Source organism: Mesoplodon mirus (genome assembly GCF_964341445.2).
Source record: "Mesoplodon mirus genome assembly, chromosome: 17".
Taxonomy (NCBI): Eukaryota; Metazoa; Chordata; class Mammalia; order Artiodactyla; family Ziphiidae; genus Mesoplodon; species Mesoplodon mirus.
The window spans coordinates 50,237,708-50,258,712 of NC_138993.1; positions in this window are offsets into that span (position 1 = coordinate 50,237,708).

Consider the following 21,005-nt stretch of genomic DNA (forward strand, 5'->3'; position numbering starts at 1 on the left):
CAGGCTTCTGTGAGTCAAGGAGAAACCAAACCTGCCAACACCTTGATCTTTGACTTCTAGTCTCTAGAACTTTGAGAAAATAAATTTCCTGCAGTTTAAGCATCCCAGACTGTGTTATTTTGTTATGGTAGCCCTAGCAGACTTATACATGTCCCAACAAGTGCTACCATATTTTCTGTTAATTAGATTTCTTTCTATCATATGTTTGTTTTATATAAATAAAGAATACGTGAGGAGAAATAGTTCTTATTCATTATAATAGATATACCCAAGTGTAAAATGGGGATACACAAACTAAACAAAGTGGGCTATTCCCATACTTAATAATTAGATGTTTTATCTCAATCTGGGTAAAATATAATTGTTTTAAAATTGATCTTCTTCAATTACCTCTTTTATTTCCTTAACCGGGTGCTACAGAATCAAAATCTATTTGCCAGGACTGCATTTTCCCATCACATGGATTGAATTCACAAGACGTCTTGAGTGTCTCATGCATAAAAATTACCAAAAATGATCCTGAGTCTTGTTCACTTTATGTCTCCAACATAGAGTGTACTTCAAGCAATTTCCCTTGGTATTCTTATATGAGATTTGTTATTTGGTAGCTAGTTGGAGGAATCTTCATATTTCTCTCTATGTCCATGTAATTTCATTTCATAGCACAAAAATATAAATAAAGGAAAGAACTTTTATTAATTTATTTATTTTTGCTGTGTTGGGTCTTTGTTTTTGTGCGAGGGCTTTTCCCTAGTTGTGGCAAGCGGGGGCCACTCTTCATCACGGTGCGTGGGCCTCTCACTATCGCGGCCTCTCTTGTTGTGTAGCACAGGCTCCAGACGCACAGGCTCAGGAGTTGTGGCTCACGGGCCCAGTTGCTCCGCAGCATGTGGGATCCTCCCAGACCAGGGCTCGAACCCGTGTCCCCTGCATTAGCAGGCAGATTCTCAACCACTGAGCCACCAGGGAAGCCCCAGGAAAGAACTTTTAAAAATATATAGTACACAAGGTGTGGTGAATTGGCGAGTGGGATTGACATGTATACACTGATGTGTATAAAATTGATGACTAATAAGAACCTGCTGTATAAAAAAATAAATAAAATTAAATTTTAAAATTAAAAAATATATATATAGCACACAAGAAAGGAAACTACAGAAATAGTTTCTTCCCAATCCCATTGATGCCCCTCAATCCCATTCCCCCATATTTGGTCCCAAAGCAGGTTACTCTGAAGTGAATGGCATTTCTTCCTTTAAATGGAAGTTGTCGATAATGGGGTTTTTATTAAATGTTCCTTTTGTGTGAAGACTTGGCTAGGCCTTACCCTCCCATATGATCTTCTTCTAGAGCAGGAGTTGACAAACTGCCCTGCAGACCATATCTGGCCTACTGCCTTTTTTTGTAAAGAGGATTTAATTGGAACACAACTGAGCCGTTCTTTTTTGTTTTGTGTAGGGCTGCTTTCTCTGTATAATAGCAGAGTCGAGTAAATGTAACAGAGACTTGGGCCCCGCAAAGCCTAAAATACATACTCTATGGCCCTTAAAATAAAAGTTTGCAGCCCCCTGTCCTATGGTATGTAAGGGGACTAGAAAGGAGTTGGAGAAACAGGATTGGGTCTCAAGACGTCATTCAAAGAAAAAGGCTAGATGACATTTGCAAATGACTTGGGTAGCATGCCACTAGACTGCATCTGAATATGCAGGGCCTGCTTCCCATTGGCCTTTTAATCCCAAGATTCCCATAATCCTGGTAGTGGTTTATTTCCTCTGAACACCCAGTCTGCAGAGAGGGGTTTAATTTTAATTTTTATTAGCTTAAGGATTTTGTCTCATTAGAGAGTAAGAAATTATTAACTTGCCATTAAAACAATTTGAGCTCTTATTGAACGTGCTTTTAAACTCAAATCTGAGTCTAACCCAGACAATATGAGTATCTGAACCTCAATAAGTATGAGTCTAAGTTTTTCCTTCACAAAATAATAGGATTATAACAATACATTTTAGAAAATTCACCTTACCTAGGCTAACACTTGCTCCCACTTTGTAACTTTTCAAGGGACACACAGTCAAACAAAATTTTAAGAAGCTTTTTAGAAACCTACTGAATAAACTGAATGTAGGAAATGTAGGAGAGTGGTTAGTAGGCTGGGAAGGAAGCCAAGACTTTTGGATATTAGACAAATTAAGTCACATTCAAATGAACTTGAGTTGTATGCATTTTTTTCTACTACCTGCAATGCCAGCCTCCTTTTCATGCCTGAAGCATGAATTTTGCATGCTATAAAGTTTAGAAGGAAAATCTACACAAAGTGAAGGGCACTGAGCATTAGTTCATAAAATGGTCTGAAAATCTCCTACCCTTACCAAGCACAAACCAAGCAGTGCGTAAATCTATTTCAGTCCTGCAGAGCTAATTAATGAGCTACAAATTGGCAATCCAAATTGTTAACTCAGTCTACCAGAAGTCTGGAGTTTGTTTTGTGTTATCTTTTGTTGTGGTTGTTTTTTACCTGCTTAAACTTAAACACTTACTAATAAATCTGTAGCAATCTGGAAAGATGGTAGTAGCGGTGGCATAGTTTTTAAATCTACATAAATTGTACCTAAAAACAGACAGCCATTAGAACAGCAAAACTGAAAATCTAGAGTCAACATATACAACAAAGTTAGGCAAAATGTATGACAGCAAACCCCAAATTCGACTGGACTGAAATAAACCATTGACAGAAACAAAACTCACAAGGACTCAGAAAATGAACAGGAAGAGTCAAAGAAAAGGCAACATAAATACAACCACTCTGAAACCGAAGAAAAAAGTACGCACTGGAAACCTCAGTGAGCCAATCAGAGAAGAGTAACAGAAACTGAGAGGGAGGTGAACAGTCATCAGTTCACAGCTGATTTTAAGGACCCATAAGAGGTCAAATGGCACTGAAGTTACCTGGGCCCCTGAAACACAGAAAACTAATTCAAGTTCTCTTTTAGGATAGAGTCCCATGGAAAGAAACTGCTAACAGAATAATTCCTACTCTGGAGAAATTGCAAAAAAGTAGAACCAAAGAATATCAGGGAAAAACAAGAGGTTTTACCTAAAATTGGGAGGGAAGAAGCCAGAATAATTCAGAAGTTATAGAGTCATAATGTTATTACCTGTGATTATATCAGAAGAGAAATATTAAGAGCTATGAAGCTACGAAAACTATTATAGTTCATTTTCCCCCTAAAATTACCAAAAAAAAAAAGGTCACCTACAAAGGAAAAAAGACAAATATTGCTGTTGAATCCCATACAAAATTACATTAGGAAAAAAGAATCTAAGAAGCAGAATAGTCATACTATGGAAATGAAGGCAATCCAGAAAGAATACCCATTAGCCAGTGAAAACAGTAATCTAATAATTTATAAAGCATTAAAAGCAAGTTCCAAAAATGATAATAAACAAGCAATGAAGGAATAACATAAACTAGAAACAAAACTCAACTATAAGACAAATAAAGAAAAGAAGATTTGAAAAGGGCAGGTTACCTAGAAACAGAGCCTAAGACAGAGATTTCTATGTATGTGATTTTATTGCGAACATGTTATTTAGAAGAAACAAAATCTACGGGGGAGTGAGGGGAGCTGGGGAGGAAAGGAGACAAATCTAAGAGAGGATGTGGTCTCAGGTCAAGCCTCACCTTGGTCTAGTCCAGGGTGTGCAAGAGGAAGAGTACTGAGAAGGATGTATGCACAGCAGAGCTGCCTCTCCCTTTAGGCAAGAGGTCCAGTCTTTCATGCCCCATATCAGACAGTCATGAGCTGTCGGCCCTTCCCCAAGAAGTATGTGACCTTCCAGAAAGATGGTCCCCATCAGCTAAGAGCAATCTTCTGGAGAAAATAACAGTTATGAGTTTTTAGTAGCCAACATTCATAGCACCAGGGGATGGGTGCACCTGCTTCTTAAAAGACATCCAGCATCTACTCTAAAGTTAGTTGTAAGAAAAGACTATTGGGTTGATATTATTTTTTGACAATAATACTTTACTCCAGAGGACAGTGGAATGACATATTTAAGATACTCAAAGAAAATAAGATTTGATAGCCAGACAAAATGTTCTTCAAGTTCAAAGGCTCCTAAGAAACTGTTACGAACATGAAGAAACATAGAGAATATTGTTCCACTGAGCACTTTCTAGTATATCTGAGCAAGAATTTCACAAAACCAAAATGACTGGAGGGATATCAATATTATATACATGTGGCAAGATCAAATGATGGCTATAAGGGAAAAAGTATTACAGGTAGTAGTACCATGTAAAACGTAGATACAGTAGAACAATCTGTGGAATGAAGAGAATGTATGGAAAGAACAATTTTACCAATTAGGATTTTAAAATATATTATTTCAAAGAAGGAAGGTTGAGGAAAGAAAACATTACTAACTAATAAAAATATTGTATAGAAGAAAAAAAAACACAAGAGCTTATAAAAGAGGACCAATGGTAATATATAGGTAAACAGACTAAAATGCAAATATATATGTGTGTATTACAAACATATATTTTTATACGTATGGGTGTGTGTATTAAAGTACATATACATGTTTGTGTGAGTATCTATATATATAAATATATATATATGTTTGTATGTGTATCTATACATAAAATACTCTAGAGGTCAAAAATTTTGATAATATCAATAAATTTAAATTGATTTTATTAAACTATTAAGAAAAATACTTCAAATAGGATACCAAACAAATGTAACACTGCAGTGTAAACAAGGGACATATTTAAAACAAAGAGACTCAAAATGGTTAAAAATGAACGTATAGACACAGATATAAGAGACCAAAGGAAATAAAAAGGAAACAGAGGATGTCAATCTTGGTATCTGACAAAGTAGATTTCAAACCAAAAGGCATTAAAAGAAACAAATAAGCACACTGAAAGTGATATATTTAAGAGTTATTAATATTTATGTAACTTAGAGCAGCCATATACATTAAAGCAGAAAACAGATGCAAGGAAATGAATATTATACACCTCTCTTAATACAAGACAATCAAATGGAAAAAATTAGTGAGTAGACAGAAGATTTTAAAAATATATTACATTGAAATTTATAAAATTATGAACCTCAAAAATAGAAACTATACCTTTTTAAAAGCACATGGAATACTTGCAAATATTGCCCTTTCCTTAGTCCACAAATAAAGCCTTAATAAATTCCAGAGAATTGGAAAAATATGAACAAAATAAAATCAAGAAGCAAAAGAGCCCTTTTCACACCAAAAATTTGAAACATGCTATTGAACAATTATTGTATAAAACACAAAATTCAAAACCAAAATGCCAAAATACTTGAAAACAATAGTGGAAAAATATCAGAATCTCCGGAATATAGCTTAAATAGTTATCTGATAAATTGCATAACATTTAGTACCTATATCAAGAAAAATGAAAATATATCAGTTGGGACTTCCCTGGTGGTTCAGTGGTTGATTCTGTGCTTCCACTTCATGGGGCACGGGTTTGAGCCCTGGCTGGGGAACTAAGATCCTGCATGCCACATGGCACGGCCAAAAAATATATATATCTATATATCAATTAATAAATAAGTTACAAATAAAAATTTTGATTAATTCCAACTCAAAAACCTAAAAAGAAAAACATAATAAGCCAAAGAAAGTATACTTTAGGAATCACTAAAGAAAAACAGAATTTAGTAAGTTAGAAAATAAAGTCATAAACCTAAAAAAGGCAACATAATATATAAATATCTTTTAAATATTTTTCATACATTTTTTCATATTTTAGAAAATAAAGTCAAACTTTAAAAAATCAGCATAATATGTGAATTGTTAGTAAAATTAAATAAACAACTATGTAAATAAATGTGAACGTGTAGATGAATTAATACTTTTCTACAAAAATACAACCTGTTAAATTTAGCTCTAGTAGAGACAGAGATTCTAAACAGACTAATTGCTACAGAAGAAATAGAAATTTTACTGAACCTTTAAAGATCAGATAATCCTAATGCTACTTAAACTATTCCAGAATACAGAAATGAAGAAAACTTTCTATTTTCTTTCATGAAGAAACACCCTGAAAGAGATTTCAACAAAAAAGATTAAAAATAATACAACCCAAACTCACATATGAACATCAATGCAAAAATATTAAAGTAAAAAAATAGCAAACAGGACTAAATGATCCATTTGAAAAATTGTGGGGTTTTATTCCACAATTGCAAGGGAGATGCTACATAAGGCAATTCATTAATGCTAACTACTCATTGTTTTAGGTCTAAGGAGAAAAATCATTATATATTGAAATACATTCTGAGAGATTTTTTAAAAGTCAATTCCCCTTTCTGTTGAAAACATTCATTAAAGTAGGAACTGATGGATTTTATTTGCTCTCTTTGTCTCTGTCTTTCTTGTCTGTCTATATCTCATTCTCTATCTTTCTCTCTCTCTCTCCACATACACCCAAATATACACACATATTGCATACATATATATGCACATATATTACATGTATTTATTTATTCATATTTGTATGTGTGTGTATATATGTCAAAAGCCAACAATATATCTCAAAAGTGACTTTCCTGTTAAAGTCAGGATGAAGAAAGAAGAAAATACACTCATAACATCCACACTATTTAATATTGTGTTGAAGGTATCAGCAAATGCAATTGACAAGAAAAAGAAATTAACTGCATTAAAATTGGAAAGGATGAGGTAGAACTATCTCAGTTTTCCAAAGATTTGTTCAATATTGGGAAACCCAAACTAATCAATGGTAAAATTACTATAATAATATGAGATTTAAAAATAAAACCAGGGCTTCCTTGGTGGCGCAGTGGTTGAGAGTCCGCCTGCCAATGTAGGGGATATGGGTTCGTGCCCCGGTCCAGGAAGATCCCACATGCCGCAGAGTGGCTGGGCCCGTGAGCCATGGCTGCTGAGCCTGCGCGTCCAGAGCCTGTGCTCCACAACGGAGAGGTCACAACAGTGAGAGGCCCGCATACCATGAAAAAAAAAAAGGTTAGAAATCATCAAACAAAAACTAATAATCTTTTATACATAATCAAAAACTAATTAGAAGATGTAATGAAAATCAGACATCATTTTTGAGGCTCATAAAAATTTAAAAGAATTAAAAACTGTATTACTCACTCTTGAAAAAATCAAAAGTGGAGTTGACAAAAAGGAAAAAGGAAAATTCTCACTGGAGAATGCTAGGGCACCAACTCATTATTTTGGAAATTGTTTTATAAAAAAATGGTAGTGGCAGAGGCAATTACTCAAGTATTTATCCTGCCTGTAAGAATTATCCCACAGGGTAACCAAATAGATGATAAGGAATATTTTACCTTTATAGAATTCTCCACTTAAGAAAAAGAATGCTATCTACTCTCCTGTACATGATGAATTATTTTTTTCTTTCTGTGTTCAATATTTTACTTTTTGGCTTTAAGCAGATAGATTCTGATGAGTTTAGGTGCAGATCTCTTTGTATTTATCCTACTTGGAATTTTGTTAAGACTTTGGATGCAAATAATAATATTTTTCATCAAACTTGGGAAGTTTTTGGACATCGTTTTCACTCTTTTCTCTCTTTTCTGTCTGCCTGGGACTTCCACCATCCATACGTTGGTTTGTTTGACCATATCCCATTGAATTGTGAGACTCTGTTCATTTTTTCTTTAGCGCTTTTTTCTCTCTTCAAGTTTATTGACTTTTTTTTCTGGCATCTCAAAACTACTGTTGAGACCATCTGTTGAATTTTCATTTCAGTTATTGTGTTTTTCAACTCTAAAATTTCTACTTGGTTCTTTTTATAGTTTATCTTTATTGATTCTCCACTTGTTAAGCCACTGTCACTATAGTTTCCTTTAATTCTCTGAACATATTTTAAATGGCTGTTTTGGAGTCTTTACTAAATACAACTTTAGGTCCATGCAGAGTCAGTATGTATATTGTCTGCTTTCTGTCCCGCCGCTTAGTGTGTCTGATAATGTTTGATGAAAAACTGGACACTTTACCTAATACTTTATATTAATCCTAGGTCTTGTTTTTATTTTTTCTGAGGTTTGATATTTCCCCTTTCTTCTTTTTTTTTTTTTTTTTTTTTTTTGCGGTACGCGGGCCTCTCACTGTTGTGTCCTCTCCCGTTGCGGAGCGCAGGCTCCGGACGCGCAGGCTTATCGGCCATGACTCATGGGCCCAGCCGCTCTGCAGCATGTGGGATCCTCCCGGACTGGGGCACGAACCCGTGTCCCCTGCATTGGCAGGTGGACTCTCAACCACTGCGCCACCAGGGAAGCCCCGCCCTTTCTTCTTTTTTTACCTTCCTTCCTCCCTCTCTCCCTCTCCTCCTCTCCCTCCCTCCCTCCTTCCTTCACTCCCTTCCTTCCTTCCTTCCAGACTTAATCTTTGGCATTTGTCTCGCTTGCGGTGTTTGGCTGCTGATGTCTCTACACAATTTTGAAAAATCATTTATATTTTCAAGTCTGATATCCTATAGCTCAACCTTCTGTCTGAATAACCAAGTGGTCAGTCAATGATTTGGGCAGAGTTTGCATTTCAACACCTTGCACTCATGAGCCTTCCACTCCTTCCACTCAATCTGTGTGGAGTCTGGTGAGAACATTAAAATTTTCACCCAGTTTTTAAGTCTGTCTTGGTTTTATTTTTCCCTGACCTTTCTAGCATCTCCGCCATGTATGTGTGTAGTTTTTCAATCTGTCAGGGATGTATGAAGAGCTTATCTCAGCACTTCCATTTCTCCCTCATTTTCAGGATATCTTGAGACCACAACTGCAACTAGCAAAGTTGCACAACTGTGAATTTTTCCCATTCATTTCCTAACAAGTTCATCATATTTAGTTGTCAAAGTCTGGGCTCCAAATATAGTCCCTTCTCTCTGGCAGCCAATTTGTTACTTTTCATCGCCAGACCCACACTGGAAAGCTACAGTTCTCATAAATCAACACTAGGAAGAGATGAGAGCAGCTGCAGGCAAGAACACATGCTCCTGCTGTTCTTATGTGAAGCCCTAGCAGTTATTAAAGAATGAATGCTTCTCAATTTGTTGTTTGCATTTCATTTATTCCCACAGCTTGAAATTATTGTTTTTGACAACTTATTCAATTTTATATGGGTTTTTCTTTGTTTGGTTGGTTGTTTTTTTTTTTTTTTCCAAAAAACTATTTGCCAGTCCCTTTATTCTTCCATAATCAGAATTACTTAGTTTTTAAATTTATTTATTTTTAGGTGGGATAATAATATTGTGGGTATTTATCACCATGAGATACATATTGAAATATTTATGGTAAAATTATATGATGATAATATTTGCTTTAAAATAATTTGTATCTCAAAGAATAGATGGAGATATAGATGAAACAAGACTGGATGTGAGTTAATAGTTGTAGAAGCAGGGTAATGGGTACCTGGAGATTCATCACAGTTTTCTCTAGTTTTGTGTATATGTGAAATTATTCATAATAAAATCTTAAATGAGAGAAAAATAACGTTTGGAATCCTCTTAGTTATGTGCAGCATCAGAAATAAAATGAGACAAATAACTTGTTCTGATGCAGTGTATTATAATGAAGGTCTACACAGGCAACTCCAATTCTCTTAACATATTAATCCAAACTCCTTTGAAAGGCAAGGTAACAGCCTACTGAGATGACAATAGAGATGACTACCATCTCTATATTGGCTTTTTACTTTATCAAAAATTATATAATAAAAAATGACAGCTTTACATTTATCAAATGCTTACTTTTGCCCAGTACTATATTTAGCATTTGGCTTACCTTGCCAAGAGTCAATGCTTGATGTTCAGAAATTCTGATAGACCTGTGGTTATTTCCTGCTCTTCTGTCTCTTGAAGTTTAGAGAGAAAAAAGTAGCAGAAGATTAAAAACAATAAATTTGATCAAAATTGTGAAGGGAGGGTCCAAGCACAGCCCGACACCTCCCCTGTGTTCCCAAGAAGAACCTTGTGCTTTGTACAAGAAGTGCTGGTAAACTCAAAAATCGCATAGTATGAAGAGAGTCAGAGCACGGACAGTGGGTGTTTCCTCTGTATTAGGTATATGTAAACTATTCTTGAAATGGCTTAGTTATGCATGTCTCAGTGACCATCAGGCATGCTACCAACTTTTTGTGTTCAGACCCCACAAGAGTCCTTGTACTGTAGCGCTAAGTGGGATTCACGGGGCCATATTGCCTGTCTGGGCTGCAGAATGGATCCATTAGCCATGGGGCACCACTGTGTTGCAAGGGACTGATTCTGTATACGTTCTCTCCTCTGGCTATGAGTAAATGCTGGGCTACTTCAGCCCACTGTACATGTTTTCTGCTCTCAGAGACCTTGACCTGGTAGGTAAGTTCCACCCAGGATGTCTTCCCTGGGTGGAACTTACCTACCTTTTGACCCTGGCCTCACTCATGTTATAGTCTATATTGTGGCACAGCCCAACCACTTAGTGAAACAGTAATCTTACATTATATGTTTGGAATCAGTTAAGGATGCTTTGGGAGACTTTGAACTGCTATAGATTGGGACAAGTGAATAAGGTAAAGAAAATATTCTAAATCACTAGAGTAGGGGTCCTAGGATTTCTGCAACTCCCTAGGAGTCTTCTGGATTTGGAGGACTTTTCCAAAAAGAAATCAGGACCCTAGAAAAAACTTTATAGACAGATACAGGCCCTCAAGGTCTATCTCTGACTCACTCTATACATCTAGCTTAATCCCGGGAAACTGCACCTCCAATTTAAGCCATGGTATCCTGGTATGATGTAGACATTGCATGTCAAGGAAACAATGAGCTATTAGCTGAGCTCAGGGCTTTCAGCACCTACAGTGGGATGGCCAGAGAATGAAGGGACAGTTCTCATGACCACTGATTCATGAGACAGTTCAATTTTCGCCTTTGTCAAAAAAGATTCTGCTTTTTCAAAAGTTCTGAATCTCTTACAGTGACTTTGGACATAGACATCTTTGAAAATCTCTCTGCTGACAGGACATGATTCGTCAGTCTATATAAGGACACATTGTTATCTTCACGTGAGTATTTTGACTTACAGTTTGACAGCTAATATATTATGGAGCCATTTCAACATTATTACCTCTGCTCATACAGACCTGGGAACTTGTCCATGAAGTACTCAGCTGGATGAGGATATGCCTTTGTGTACCCGACAAGGTCCTTCTAAAGAATCATGCCTGAAAGCATAATGTGAGTGGAAAAGTAAGGCAGGAAAAGGACTAGACTTATCTGATAAGGGACACTAGAAACTAAACCTTCTCCCTATATGACTGTCTTTGTCATATTTCACCAAATGAACGAACACTATCTAATAGCCTTGATCATCGATCATGTGATTTCTGGACTTCAGATGAGAAAACAGGGAAGGAAGTAAGTGGAATTCAGACCCACTCAAATTCCTCAATAAATATACAATCTTCTGCATTTATTTAACCTGGCAACCTGACCCACTGATGTTTTATTTTGTTTTTCTTTTCTTTAGTGGTAGAAGAGGATTTTTCTTTAACTTCATAGTAATGGGGAATGATATCCTTATAACCCGAGCTTGTGAATTTAAGATTTAATGATCTTTATTCTTTGAAAGGGAGATTATTTTCTTTCTGCTTGTATAATCATCCCAACTCCTGCATTCTTGACTAAGGCCCAACTGAAAAATTTAGTGTTAGTTCTTATTTTTTGGTGTACTCTTTGGGTTAGCAGATGCTGTCCAGGAGAAATGAGAAGGCATTCATAGCAATGTGAAACCGTTTTCTTTGCACACTGCCAAACAGGCATTATTGCATAAAAGATTCAAGAGGGATGGATGATGGAAAGCATTTACTTTGCTTTTTAAGATCTGCTGTTTTCATCATAGTAGCATATGAATTGCAGTTTGGAATATGGGGACCTTCTGGTATAAGCATACTATGTATTTTCTTTGGAGTTGACTTTCAGCTATTGGAATTTAATGCATCAAACTCTGTTTCTTTGACTCTTTGCTCAAACAACACCTCAGTGAGGCTACCTGGTAAACCTGATCCCCTTACCCTGCTCTCATTTTTTTTCCATAGCATTTGTTGCCTTTTAAAAGATATATAGTTTACACTGATTTTAGTTTTATTGTTTGTCATTTATTTTCTGCTTCTCTGCCAGAATGTAAATGTCAGGTAGGCAAGGATATTTGTCTGTTTTGCTCTCTGTTATACCTTAACTCCACAAGAAAAAAAAAATTCAGGCACGCAGTTGGTATTCAAAAATAAGTTTTCAATTATTGAAAACATCTATGATACAAACAGCACAAAGATGATTTTCTATTGTTCCAGGCTTGGATGGTTTCACATAAGTATAAAAAACCACCAAATTTCAAAGTCTAGTTAGTCTAACACCTTTAGATTTCCTTAGTCCTTCTGAATCACGCTAGTTTATTCAGAGCACATGCAATTAATATGGCTTACAAACCAGATAAATTATTCTTCTGGGACTTCTCAACTTGTCCTTTCTTTGATGAATTTAATTATTTTAATTCTTTTTCACGTCCATTTAAAAAAAATCTCTAAACTATAATCATATATGAACTTTTTTCCTATTTTTGTATTCTGTTACATCTGAGAAACTTAAAACATATTCATGTATGTATTTGTCTGTGTGTGTGTGTGTGTGCATTTTACAATGTAACCTCTAAGAATTCCTTATTGGAAGAAATACTAAATATTGGATGTTTTATATTAAGTATACAAACACTGTATCACTCTATTTTCCTGGTAATATTGGACTGTCTTTCTCAGCCACTTTGGAGACTGATTCAGGAAACAGCAGTGATAGCTTTGAATTACTCTATAATCTCATCCTGTTTTGATCCAAATTCCCTAAGTCTTCAATATCAGTCTCTACTGGCTTCTTTCTCCGAACAATAATTTAGACTCTATTCTCAAAATTGTCTCAGTAATGTTTTGGATATCCACAGTGTCCTGGGACAATGTACTTAAGAACAAATCTAACCTTATTCTCTGACTCTGCCCTACTAGTTAAGATGCCTTGTCACTGCTTCCTTGGGGAAGATTGTTACCATTGCCTGCTATGCATCCCATAGTATGTGGGGAGGAAGAGAGTGTATTGCTCTTTTTAAATACAAGGTGGTATTTTACTATCTGGGCCCCAGAACTACTTGGGCTTATAGTCTCCAGACACTTTAATGAACACAGCTGGTTTAAAAAGCAACCCATCATGTTAGCGTGGGAATGTGGAGTAGCTGTAAGTCTCACTGAGTCACCTCCATCTTTCTCATCTATCTTTTGTACTCTTTTCATGTACCCAAAGTTGCTAAATTTTGTATTTTATTCTTCAGGAAAGAACAAAAGTCCCATATATATCTTCTGGGTCACCATTTTGTAGCAGTTGCAAAAACAGCCATCTAACTTGAGCTTAATTAGTACACTAGAAACTCTACCATGGGCACTCCTGCTTATGAAGAAGTTAAGTCTGGATGCAGAGGACAATTTACACAGGATGAAGGGCTGTCTTAGTTCAGGCTATTATAACAGAATACCACAGACTGGCTGGCTTAAACAACAAACATTTATTTCTCACAGTTCTGGAAGCTAGAAAGTCTAAGACCATGGTGGCTGCAGCCAGTGTCTGGTGAGAGCACTCTTCTTAGCTTGCATATGGCCATCCTCTCACTGTATATTCATATGGTAGAGAACAGACAGAAGTGATGCAAGCTCTCTCATGACTCTCCTCATAAGGGCACTAATCCCATTCTTGAGGACTCCACCCTCATGACCTAATTACCTCCCAAAGGCCGCATTTCCTAATACCATCATACTGTGGGTTAATATTTCGACATATGAATTTTTGGGGGACACAAACATCAAGTCCATGGCAAAGGGTGCCAACCTACCAGTCCAAGAGAGGAAAAGCCAAAATGCTATTTTCAAAGCCATCTCTTCTTCCTTCAATTCTTTATTTTTCAATAGAAATTTAAAGTTGTGAATATGCCAAGCAATGATCACTTTTAGCAAAAATTACTGAGTTAGTCATGGGTGTGCAACTATATGAATGCAAGACAACACTAACATGAACTCAAAGTAACAAAAACCTAAGACAAAATTATGGCATTTATTTATTGAATACACACACACTGAGTGCTTAATATGTCACCAGGTAGCAGATGATTAATAAAATTATCTATCCTTGTCCTCACAGATCTCTTTATAGAGCAAACTATGTGTCTGTCAAATATTTATTACCAGCTGGCCACTGCATTTGTTGCCTGCACAGTTAATACACACAACAATAGTCCTGAACACCAAGAAATACTTATTTGGTTACCTGTTACTTGACAGACATTGTGCCAGACCTTTAGTGGTACCAAGAATGAATTAGCCATGGTCATTGCTCATGAAGATGGTGTAACATAAAATAAGAGGTCAAGTAGTTACTAATAAGGCTGAATGGATATCAGGTTTCTTAACTGAACCCAGGAGTAGTGGTTAGGCCTTTTAAAACAAAATAAAAATTAAATGGAAGGCAAAGAAGTATGATTCTAAAAACTTAAGAACTTTCTCAATTTTTTTTTGTTCTGAGTTGTTTTGAAGGAATCTCAGAAGCTACAGAATAAGGCAGAAAATGTCAGGTTGATATGTGACAGGCTGAAAAAGCCCTCAATGTTTCTTCACAATCAGTCATTGAAAACACAAAATAGCCTGAGGCCATCTTTTTAAGCAGCAATAATTTAACTGAAATTGATCACTGAAGGAAGACAAAGTATTACTGAGCTCAAATGTGTCTACCCACACTTGCTGAACTATCTCCAAACAAAATCCACAAAGGCAAAGGATGAAACTGCAATTGATATATACACAATCCACAGTCACATAAATCTTCAGTCAATCCAGAGACAAAGAACAGACGATTTCACAGTTCTCTAAATTATTTAAGTAGCAACCTGGAAAGGAAGTAAAGGACTGACAAAGTTTTTTATGTGTAAAAACAATTATTTAAGAAAGAAATTTTTAAAAGGGGCTGTGAAATTAATATTAGCCATTAAGAACATGCAGTTAAAATGTCATTGTAGGTTGATTAATAAAAGTGGTATGAAAAGGGCATGAAACTACGTCTGTGAAGGTGGCATTACTCTCATTATGGTTGCTATTGTTTATTTGTCAGAAACACAACTAATTAAAAAAATGCCTTGAAAATGTGTTAGCTGAGGCAACTTTAAGAACAAAGTACAGAATTATGCAATATAAGTTTTTTGTTTTTTTTTTTTCGGTACGCGGGCCTCTCACTGTTGTGGCCTCTCCCTTTGTGGAGCACAGGCTCTGGACATGCAGGCTCAGTGGCATGGCTCATGGGCCCAGCCACTCCGTGGCATGTGGGATCTTCCCGGACCGAGACACAAACCCGTGTCTCCTGTATCGGCAGGAGGACTCTTAACCACTGCGCCACCAGGGAAGCCCTGCAATATAAGTTTTAAAAATAAAAACCATTCAACATAAATTATCTTTCAAACCATAAAGAATAGTCAGTATTGGTAGGTGAATGAAGAAATTCTTCTCAAGGCACAAGCTTGACTGATATTTCTTCAGAATTCTCAGGTATGTCACAAAAAGAAGCTCTGATGGGCAGGGTGAGCTTTAAGTCAAGAACTGAGATAAATATGCTCAAGAAAACTCTTACTGATGCTCCCAAATTAAATAATAATTCTATGAAAAGTGTGTAGATTATTCAACAGACAAAAACTCAAACATAAAAAGACAGTGCAAGATGCATAAGTCAAAATCACATGACCAAGATGGGGCTTCATGCTTTATATCATTTTTGTCTCTCTTTCATAATTGGTATTTTGTAATTCTAAAGTAAAGTCAGGTTTCAGATTACATTGTCAAAATTTCAGAGCCACCTCCCCAGTGTGTTGGGAGGAGCTAATTATAGAGCTCTGCACAGAGGAATCAGAGGTTCCACCTGGTCCTGCAAAAGGCCCACTTGTCCTTGGGTCTTGTCCCCACCACCTGAAGCAATGGGTTGGTGGAGAAATGGTCAAGGTTGGTGGAAAATATCTTGTGGGTTACATTTAGGAGGAACAACATCAGCAATACTCACAAACCTTAAGAAATAGGTTACGAGAGCAGATAGGTAAGTGGTATTGTATACCCGCTCCATTATCAAACCATGGAGGAAAAAGAATCTCCCAACCAAAGGTCAAACAGCAACTGTTTATTACTCCTATGAACAAACTTTGTGCTAACCACTTCGTATAAAGTATCTCACTTAATTTAAATCAATAAGCCTTGTCTCTTTGTAATTCTACATTAAAATAGTCCTATTCTTTTAAGTTTCACCGTGGCGAATGTCTGATTCATGGTTGGATGTTATACTGCTCAATGCTCTCTAAAAGGACTAAAAGGGTCTTATGACCCATCTAGAAGGATGGATTAGACAACTCTCAACTATCTCTTTGGACAACCAATGCAATTTTAATATTGTAGAAAAACAAGTTGTACTTTTTTTATTAAAGGGAAAGTTTTTAGTTTAAAAACTAAAAATCAGTCAGAATCCTAGAACAGCCTCGGTGACATGGCAAGTCTTCAGAATCATGATGACATCTCCCTCATTAGCTGTCAGAACATCACCAAGTGTCATTTGAGAGTCTTTTCTCCTTTTACAAAAGAATAATGTAGAAACAGCATCATTACAAAGGGTTCAATAAATTACTTTTTCTAAAATTTTATATCACGAAAGACTCAGAATTTTTCATCTCACTAAAAGAAAAAAAGAATCAGTAATATTTTTAAAGCTGTCTTTGCTTTGCTGAGATCTGTAGAGGGACCGTCTGGAGTGGGTAAGGAGGAGGAAACAAAGAATAATGCTGTCTGGCTTCATCACCTGTCAAGCACAGCAACAACTGGTCAAAGGGAATAAAAAACATTGCATGGAAGTGCCTAAGATATCTCTCAAAAAAGTTGCCCATGATATATGGACAACAGGAAATAAGATATGAATGAAAAATGCTGCACAGTCAAAATTTGTATATACATCTGTATATACAACTTTTCTTAATAGAAGAGCATATGCATTTAGAGCTTCACAATGAAAGAAGGTTTATAAACCTGCATCTTGTTAATAAGAATGTATAAATAGCTATTAACTCCACTGGATGCTTGGCTTTATTGATGGGAAGAGTGCCAAGTTCAGTTAATAACACAGGCATCAGTGTGTCAGCTACCAGCCTGGGTGGGTAATGACTGGCTACAGCAGTGAGGAAAGCCTTCCTAGAGAAAACTCAGAAATAAATCTTGGTTTGAAGCTGAGTGTTAAACATTTGGGAACTGAACACAGAGATCAGTTAAAACTGAAGATGTGCTTATAAGGTGACCAAGTTTGCTTGTGGAGTTCACTAAACCTTCCTTGCTGTGCCACAAAATGGAATTGGGCTGATGAAAATGTACATTAACTTCTGCTCGAGTGCATCTTAAAAAACCCATTACCCTGGGCTTCCCTGGTGGCGCAGTGGTTGAGAGTCCGCCTGCCGATGCAGGGGACGCGGGTTCGTGCCCCAGTCCGGGAATATCCCACATGCCGTGGAGCGGCTGGGCCCGTGAGCCATGGCCGCTGAGCCTGTGCGTCTGGAGCCTGTGCTCCGCAATGGGCGAGGCCACAACAGTGAGAGGCCCGCATACCGCAAAAACAAAAACAAAAAAAAAACAACAAAAAAAACCCCATTACCCTGTTAAGAAAAATGTGGTAAGATCATTTCTTCCTCTTTTAATAAACAGCTATGACACATTCCATCAGATTGTTTGTATTTCTTGAGTATGCATTCATTATTTATGCAAAAAAAGATTATTTTGAAAGTCTGTCACTCCTAAAGAAAGGTCATCGCCCTTTTATTGGAAAAAGAAAAATGTATATAATCCTTTGCATTTCCTTTTGTTGCTTGTTCAGGTTCCTATTACTCATAATAATGACATAACTTAATGATTTGGTTTTACTATACCCATTTTCTCCAAATACAATTTTTTAACTTCTGTTTTGATTTTAATGATCTAATCAAATAAGTCTAAAGTTATAGGTTATCCCAATTTATTTTCAGAAATAAAAACAGTTCAAACAGTAATTATTGTTTTATCATGAAACTTCAGGGTATTTGGCCTTTCCCTACCCACCAAAATTTTTGAAGAGAAATCACTAGTGTTCTGCATGTGTCTTTCAATAAATTTCAAATTCTAAGTTGGCTTTTTCCCTGTGAAATTTAGGCATTTCTGTGTTCATTCTCAGAGCAAGAAAAAGCTAAAAAATATTTGTGAAAGGAATAATAATTTCAAGAGAAGTAGAATCTAGTGTAGAAACTAACTACATCCCATAAAGTATACCGATTGGTTTTTAAGATTAATTTTGACAACCACTGTTTTCAACTAGAGCATGTAGTCCATTACAGGTAATCTAAAAGTGATTTTTAAAATATATAACATATTATTTTACAGTTTCTACTTACTAATCTGTCTTATTTTGTTTGTCCCCTTTCCCTATTCTTGCCTTCTTCTGAAATTCTGTTTCCATCATCATCTCTCCTCTGTTTGTTTGGAAGTAATATACCTGTTTTTATTACTTTAGTGAATACTCTGGAGATTACAATGTGCATACTTAACCTACTAAAATCTACACTCATCAATATTTTTATCTTTCTTCTTCTTCCTCCAAAATACAAAGATATTAGAAAATTTAACTCCATGTGGCAGTCATAGAAATATGTTTCTCAGATCTTCTGCTGGTGGGGGAGAGTAGTTGACACTCAGCCTCTCTGGATCCTCCACCATGAGGATGGTGCAGCCATGCTTCCCCTAAGCTGCTGTCATGCTTTCCCCAGAATGACCACAGTGAGGACTAGAGTGTCGGACATTCCTGCCCAATGCAAGTTTCCCCTGAGTGACAACTTTTACTGGAGAACTCTCCATTGGTCTGGATGAAATATTATCCAATCTATGCTGCAGCCTGATCCTCTTTTTACCCAATGTTCCCTCCTCCTCCTCTCTTTACACATGTGGGAGACCTGTATTGTGGTCCCTTTCTCAGCTCTCCTCCCTTTATCCTTCAGGTAGTCTAGTCAATCCCTTGCACATCTAATCTTCTTTGACATATGCCTCTTGAGGTTCTAACTTAAAACAATTCATTTATTCACTTCCTAACTTACAGGACATTGCTTGATACTTTATTTCTCTCTCATTTTAATCCCTTGAGATGTAATTATTATTCTTTTATACAACAAAAGTTAAGCAAGACAAAACCAATATGCACTGTTTTCTTTGATTTTTATTCCTTCTTGCATCTAAACCCTTGCATCTGGAATAATTTTTCTTCTGAAGGAATTTTTTGGGATTCATTGGGCTTCTCCAATATTTGGAGTTATTCATCCTTCCAACACTGTGATTATATTCTATATCTTTGAGTTGTATCACTTTGCCTCACCATGTGGCATTCTAGGTAGTTTCTTTTGACCTACCTTTCCAACTCGTGAATTTTCTTTTTAGGTATTTCAAAATGGCTAATATATTTAACCATTTTGTTTTCAATATTAGTTACAGTTATCATTTCTAGAGTTTCCATTTTTTAAAATCTATAACATTTTCTTATAGATATATGTTCCTTGCTTGCTTTTAGTTTTTGAATGTAGTAAGAATATTTGCTTTATCTTTTTTTGATACTTCCAGTACTTGCAGTCTTTTGGGTCTATTTCTTTATCTATTGTTTCTGCTGTTTCCCACAAAAAATGCTTTGCTTCCTTTTAAGTTCACAGCTTGAGAGGTTATTTTTAAACCAGGAGATGGAAATTTGGGCTGTGTGTCCATAGGAGGAGTTTTTAGTGATTACAACTTCTTAGTGATTATGTCTCCCACACTGCATCCTGGCCAGCTCTGTTCAGTGTCAAATGTTAGAAGTTTTCCTTCATGCTCAAAACACCACCAAAACTTAAGTTCAAGTTCCTAAGTTCAAGTTTTGGCAGCATGTCCTCAGCACAAAAGCAGACACAAAACTCTGCTTGCCTATTTGTGTTCCCACTTTCATTCATATTTCCTTCCTCTGTGGTCATTTCTTCAATACTTTAAAAAATATTTTTGAAACATATTTCATAAAACATTTATAATTTATAATTGAGAGAGTAAAGTGTCCTTCATATTGTAGCAGATATCCTTATTTTTTAAACCAGCACAGTTGAATAACAAAAATATCCCAGACATTTCAAGAGAGAAACACTGACAAACTCAAAATGTAAGGTCTGAGTTGGCCACACAATAAGCTTAATTAGCACATCTTAAAGCAAAATTTAACATATTAATGTGGACCCTCTCATAACAATAATTACTAGATAATGCATAAATTTACTATATCCAAATCTCACTGTGAAAGAATTAACCTAAGTCAATATGAGTTGAGCAAACAAATGTTCAGCAGCTAAATTATACCTATCAGACAGTAAATGAGGTAGCAATGAGCTTTGCCTTAGGATATTCATAATTATTATTTGGCATGTGATTGGCTTTATCCAGAAAGTTAGTCTCAATAGAATAATCTCCTTATTAATTTAGTAATTGTTTAGTAATCTTGAGGAGGAAGAAAATAGCAGAGGTCACCCTACAGAAAATGTAAGACAGACTACTTGTTGATTTAATCTAGTTGTAGGCCTATTCATTTTAACTTTACAATCCATTGTACAATGCCTTGGAGGGAATGAAGGAAATATGGTTCCATCCATATTTTCTAAGTTTTTCTTACCAGTCTTCTTTCTTCTCTTGTTCAAGTTTTTATCCTCATAAACATTTTGGTTCTGTTGAGATCCTGGTCTCTATCTGCACAGAATTCCTTGTTCTTTTATTTATCTAATCATTTATCTATTTAATATTTATTGAGAAAATATTATTTTTTTTCATTTTCTAACCATATATTCATATCATCAACAAACATT